Raw genomic sequence first — 7,325 nt, forward strand, 5'->3', positions numbered from 1 at the left:
AGTGTATACTTAAATATACCTACACATACCCACACACTAACAAACACCTACTGTACACGTCAAAATAGTTTAGTCAGGTTTGTCTGACTTTTGACTTTGTATAGCTGACTCATTTACCCACATCATAAGTATACTGCTCAAAAAAATAAAGGGAACACTTAAACAACACAATGTAACTCCAAGTCAATCACACTTCTGTGAAATCAAACTGTCCACTTAGGAAGCAACACTGATTGACAAATTTCACATGCTGTTGTGCAAATGGAATAGACAACAGGTGGAAATTATAGGCAATTAGCAAGACACCCCCAATAAAGGAGTGGTTCTGCAGGTGGTGACCACAGACCACTTCTCAGTTCCTATGCTTCCTGGCTGATGTTTTGGTCACTTTTGAATGCTGGCGGTGCTTTCACTCTAGTGGTAGCATGAGACGGAGTCTACAACCCACACAAGTGGCTCAGGTAGTGCAGCTCATCCAGGATGGCACATCAATGCGAGCTGTGGCAAGAAGGTTTGCTTTGTCTGTCAGCGTAGTGTCCAGAGCATGGAGGCGCTACCAGGAGACAGGCCAGTACATCAGGAGACGTGGAGGAGGCCGTAGGAGGGCAACAACCCAGCAGCAGGACCGCTACCTCCGCCTTTGTGCAAGGAGGAGCAGGAGGAGCACTGCCAGAGTCCTGCAAAATGACCTCCAGCAGGCCACAAATGTGCATGTGTCTGCTCAAACGGTCAGAAACAGACTCCATGAGGGTGGTATGAGGGCCCGACGTCCACAGGTGGGTGTTGTGCTTACAGCCCAACACCGTGCAGGACGTTTGGCATTTGCCAGAGAGCACCAAGATTGGCAAATTCGCCACTGGCGCCCTGTGCTCTTCACAGATGAAAGCAGGTTCACACTGAGCACATGTGACAGACGTGACAGAGTCTGGAGACGCCGTGGAGAACGTTCTGCTGCCTGCAACATCCTCCAGCATGACCGGTTTGGCGGTGGGTCAGTCATGGTGTGGGGTGGCATTTCTTTGGGGGGCCGCACAGCCCTCCATGTGCTCGCCAGAGGTAGCCTGACTGCCATTAGGTCAGACCCCTTGTGAGTCCATATGCTGGTGCGGTTGGCCCTGAATCCAATTGAGCACATCTGGGACATCATGTCTCGCTCCATCCACCAACGCCACGTTGCACCACAGACTGTCCAGGAGTTGGCGGATGCTTTAGTCCAGGTCTGGGAGGAGATCCCTCAGGAGACCATCCGCCACCTCATCAGGAGCATGCCCAGGCGTTGTAGGGAGGTCATACAGGCACGTGGAGGCCACACACACTACTGAGCCTCATTTTGACTTGTTTTAAGGACATTACATCAAAGTTGGATCAGCCTGTAGTGTGGTTTTCCACTTTAATTTTGAGTGTGACTCCAAATCCAGACCTCCATGGGTTGATAAATTGGATTTCCATTGATTATTTTTGTGTGATTTTGTTGTCAGCACATTCAACTATGTAAAGAAAAAAGTATTTAATAAGATTATTTCATTCATTCAGATCTAGGATGTGTTATTTTAGTGTTCCCTTTTTTTTTTTGAGCAGTGTATTTACCATGATGGATTTGATACAGAAAAATCCCTCAGTCACTTTGATAGGTGACAAAACATTTTTTGAAAGGAAACTCTATCGTTTGCCTCACATCTTAATTAAACTCGCAATAAAAAAAATAGTAGACTTGGAAAAGCATTACTCTAGTTGAAAATGAGCAGAAACAAACATTTACAGAGCAAAAAGGGAAGATTTGAACAGCGTTAAAACATGAGTATAACAGCTTACTACGATCTAATTTATAAATGCGTCGCACAAGAGTAACATACTATTCTCAGGGGGAGATTGCTAGTAGACTTTTGGCTGCAAGGCTTAAGCTAAATTAAGCCTTTTCTTGTATCAATACAATTCAAACACCATCTGGTAAGATATCACATGACCCAACAGAAATTAATGATATGTTTAGGCAATTTTATACATCAGAGGTTGACCCTGATCATAGAGAGATGACACATTTCTTATCAACATTCGAAGGCCCCAAACTCAATAGAGGGCAATCTGAATTCCATGATTCCCCACTTAGTCATGAGGAACTCAGGAGCACATTAACATCTATAAGAAGAGGCAAATCACCAGGGCTTGATGGTTTTCCTCCTGAGACGTTTCTTGAAATATGGAATATTGTGGGGCAATAGTTCTTCAATGTATTTGAAAAATATTTTCAGCTCTCCCTTTCGATAACTCTCCCTTTTTGGGCTTCCGAGTGGCGCAGCGGTCTAAGGCACTGCATCTCAGTGCTAGAGGCATTACTACAGACCCTGGTTTGATTTCAGGCTGTATCATAACCGGCCGTCATTAGGAGTCCCATAGAGCAGAGCACAATTGGCCCAGCGTCGTCCGGGTTAGGGTTTGGCCGGGGTAGGCCCTCATTGTAAATCATAATTTGTTCTTAACTGACTTGCCTAGTTAAATAAAATTAAAATAAATAATTAACCACTCAGCGTGAACGGTTATGTCATTCTCTGATCCAGTGGAAACGTCATAAAATAGGCCTACCTGATTACTTCTTATCCCTTGCACAAATAGCCTACAGCGGTGTCTGTCTCGACCTCGCTGGTGCAAGAGACTGAGGGCCCCAAACATTCTATACAGTGTTGCAAGTTTGTAAGTCGCTCTGGATAAGAGCGTCTGCTAAATGACTAAAATGTAAAATGTAAATGTAAGTTTGATATCGGGGCTTCGGGCTGGACCCAAGTTATTATACTGAACAATTTCTAAGATTTTACTGAGTTACAGTTCATATAAGGAAATCAGTCAATTGAAATAAATGCATTAGGCCCACAGAGAGAGAACTACTCCTTAAAACTTCTTCAGGATTGGTGGGTCCCCTGCGGGACGGTTGAGCTAACGTAGGCTAATGCGATTAGCCTGAGGTTGTAAGTAACAAGATCATTTCCAAGGACATAGACATCTGATATTGGCAGAAAGCTTAAATTCTTGTTAATCTAACTGCACGGTCCAATTTACAGTAGCTATTACAGTGAAATAATACCATGCTATTATTTGAGGAGAGTGCACAGTTTTGAACATGAAAAGTTATTAATAAACAAATTAGGCACATTTGGGCAGTCTTGATAGAACATTTAACAGAAATGCAATGGTTCCTTGGATCAGTCTGAAACTTTGCACATACACTGCTGCCATCTAGTGGCCAAATTCTAAATTGCACATGGGCTGGAATAATACATTATGGCTTTTCTCTTGCATTTCAAAGATGGTACAAAAAAGTTTTTTTTTTCTTTGTATTATCTTTTACCAGATCTAATGTGTTATATTCTTCTACATTCCTTTCACATTTTCACAAACTTCAAAGTGTTTCCTTTCAAATAGTACCAAGAATACGCATATACTTGCTTCAGGGCCTGAGCTACAGGCAGTTAGATTTGGGTATGTCATTTTAGGCAAAAATTGAAAAAAGGGTCCGATCCATAAGAGTCTGAGTGCACTTATTTCTCATTTGCCTGAACGAAAGCCTGACTGGCCTGAGTATGCGTGTGCCGAGCCTTTTGCCAAATACAATTCTTGAGGTGGAGTAACTCTGCAAGATCACGGTCGAACCAGGGGCTGAACCTGTTTTTAATTCTCATTTTCTTTATGGGAGCTTGTTTGTTAACAATACCACTGAAAATATGAAAAAAAATAAGGTCCAAGCGTCTTCGCGGCCAGTTCATGAAGGAAGGCGTGCTCATTACAATTTTTTAGCAAGCATCTATGACAAATCAGGACAGGTCATTTCACTGAGCAGCCATTATGAACACAGGCTGTAAAACAGTGACCATTACAGAAAACACCAGACTGATACCAATCAGGATTATTTGTGAGGATAACATTGAGGAGAGTAGCTTTTTCTGGGTGTTTGGAGTTATATCTTGTGGGATTGGTAATAATCTGAGAAAGATTTAGGGAGTCCCATTGCTTTAGGACTTGGTCAGGTGGTTTAAGCATGTCCCAGTTTAGGTCACCAAGCAGGACAAATTCAGACTTAGTGTAAGGGGCCAGGAGAGAGCTTAGGGCAGGTAGGGTACAGGCCGGTACTGATGGAGGACGATAGCACCCAGCAACAGTCAACAAAGAGCTATTTGAACGTTTAATGCTTAAAGCCAGCAAGTCATATTGTTTGGGGACAGACTTGGTGGAGACAACCGAGCACTGAAGGTGATCCTTGGTAAAGATTGCCACCACCTTTGGAAGATCTGTCTTGCCGAAAAAGGTTATAACCAGAAAAGGTTAACATCAGTATTCAAAACACTCTTCCTTAACCATGTCTCAGTAATGACCAACCCATCTGGATTGGAGCTGTGAACCCACACTTTCAATTGATCCATTTTAGGTAATAAGCTTCTAGTGTTAACGTGCAGAAAACCCAGGCTTTTACGAGAGCAGAAATCAGTGAAGCAGATATCAGAGCACAAGTCAGAATTGGGGCTGGCAACAGTAGATGGGTCAGAGTGTACATGCACATTTCCAGATATCATCAGCAGTAATACAATCAAGGCACGGCATAGGACAGGGAGAGCTCTGCAGTGATGATTTATGACATCTGAATGCATCAGATGGCAACAAGATCATATTGTACAGCATTTTCATCAGGTAACATGAATACAAAGCCGGCGAGAGGTGGTTAGAATAGGATGGGAGTCCAAAAGTCTGTGTAACCAATAGAGAGTCAGAGTCCCGAGTGTGGGAACAAACATAGTCTGTCCCACGGATGGGTAAACAAAGTTTGTAATCAACAAAGTATGCAGGAGTCATGAGGTAAATAGCTAAATACATAAGAAAAAATAAAATATATAACGACTTTGGGCTAGCCATTGTAAGTTCAGAGTCACTCGCCCCAACAGTGCGTGAGTGCTGTAGGCGAGCGAAAGCTCGGGAGAGAGGGGTGAGTGTGGTAGGGATACCTGTACTAGACAGGGGAGACAGGCCAGGGCAGACAGTGAACAGATTTCCAGGTGGAATCCAAGCAGCACTGCAGCAGGCAACGGGAGTAGGTGTCACACCCACTTGGGAGAAGCTTTTATTTCTGGAGGCAGATTTCTTGTAGAAAATGCCAGTGAATGATCTTCAGCATGTTAAATGTGCAACCAGAGGGAACAAATGCTGGACCAACTATACTCCACACACAGAGACGCATACAAAGCTCTCCCTCGCCCTCCATTTGTCAAATCTGACCATAATTCTATCCTCCTTATTCCTGCTTACAAGCTAAAATGAAAGCAGTAAGCACCAGTGACTAGATCAATAAAAAAGTGGTCAGATGAAGCAGATGCTAAGCTACAGGACTGTTTTGCTAACACAGACTGGAATATGTTCCGGGATTCCTCCAATGGCATTGAGGAATACACAACATCAGTCATTGGCTTCATCAATAAGTGCATCGGTGATGTCTTCCCAACAGTGACCGTACATACATACCCCAACCAGAAGCCATGGATTACAGGCATCATCCACACTGAGCTAAAGGCTAGAGCTGCTACTTTCAAAGTGCGGGACTCTAACCCAGAAGCTTATAAAAAAATCCCGCTATGCCCTCCGACGAACCATCACACAGGCAAAGCATCAATATAGGACTAAGATCGAATCGAACTACACCGGCTCTGACGCTCATCGGATGTGGCAGGGCTTGCAAACCATTACAGACTACAAAGGGAAGCACAGCCGAGAGCTGCCCAGCGACAAGAGCCTACCAGACGAGCCAAACTACTTCTATGCTCGCTTCGAGGCAAATAACACGGAAACATGCATGAGAGCACCAGCTGTGCCGGAAGACTGTGTGATCACACTCTCCGCAGCCGATGTGAGTAAGACCTTTAAACAGGTCAACATTCACAAGGCCGCAGGGCCAGATGGATTACCAGGATGTGTACTGCGAGCATGCGCTGACCAACTGGCAAGTGTCTTCACTGACATTTTCAACCTCTCCCTGTCCGAGTCTGTAATACCAACATGTTTTAAGCAGACCACCAAAATGCCTGTGCCCAAGAACACTAGGTAACCTGCCTAAATGACTACTGACCTGTGGCACTCACGTCTGTAGCCATGAAGTGCTTTGAAAGGCTAGTCATTGCTCACATCAATACCATCATCCCAGAAACCCTAGACCCACTCCAATTTGCATACCGCCCCAACAGATCCAAAGATGATGTACTCTGTATTGCACTCTACACTGCCCTTTCCCACCTGGACAAAATGAACACCTATGTGAGAATGCTATTCATTGACTACAGCTCAGCGTTCAACACCATAGTACATTTACATTTTACATTTACGTCATTTAGCAGACGCTCTTATCCAGAGCGACTTACATAGTACCCTCAAAGCTCATCAATAAGCTAAGGACCCTGGGACTAAACGCCTCCCTCTGCAACTGGATCCTGGACTTCCTGATGGGCCACCCAAAGGTGGTAAGGGTAGGTAACAACACATCCGCCACGCTGATTCTCAGCTACTCTCTGTTGCTAGTATCTATGCATAGTCACTTTAATAACTCTACCTACATGTACATACTACCTCAACTAACCGGTGCCCCTGCACATTGACTCTGTATTGGTACCACCCTGTATATAGTTTCGCTATTGCTATTTTACTGCTGCTCTTTAATTACTTGTTACTTTTATCTCTTATTCTTATCCATATTTTTTTTAAACTGCATTGTTGGTTGGGGCTCGTAAGTAAGCATTTCACTGTAAGGTCTATACCTGTTGTATCCGGCGCATGTGACTAATACAATTTGATTTGAACAGCAGGAGGGGGCTTCAGAGGACACTTCAAAGACTCCTGCCACTTGTTGGGCCCAAAGGCCTCGACACCTTTTATTTCACACATTAGTGCTAATTGAATTTGTATCTGGTCTGTCCTTGCAAGCCTGGGAGCCTTAACTCAGCATTCAGTCCCCATAAAATAAAATATATCATTGTAATGTACTTTCTTTTTCTTTTTTTCTTCTTGGCTTTCAAAATAGCATCAGACCAAACACTATTCACTAACTTCCACATTGGATGGTGTCCTCAGGTCTTTGCTCTTTGCACCCTCCGTATAGCTTGTAAAAAGAAAACCTTGGAAGCAGTAATCTCTCCAGTTAATTTTGATCAAAATTAGGTTGTAGGTTTGGAGTTTTGATCTGGAGCGAAGGCCATGCTGTGGAGGGTAGCATCCTGCATATGTACCTGCCAAAAAACCAAGTTTATCTAACTCCAAATCTATCTTTTTGTAAAAAACACGTACAAAAAAATGTGTGAGCT

This window comes from Salmo salar, chromosome 08 (genome assembly GCF_965601325.2).
Source record: "Salmo salar chromosome 08, fSalSal1, whole genome shotgun sequence".
Classification (NCBI taxonomy): Eukaryota; Metazoa; Chordata; class Actinopteri; order Salmoniformes; family Salmonidae; genus Salmo; species Salmo salar.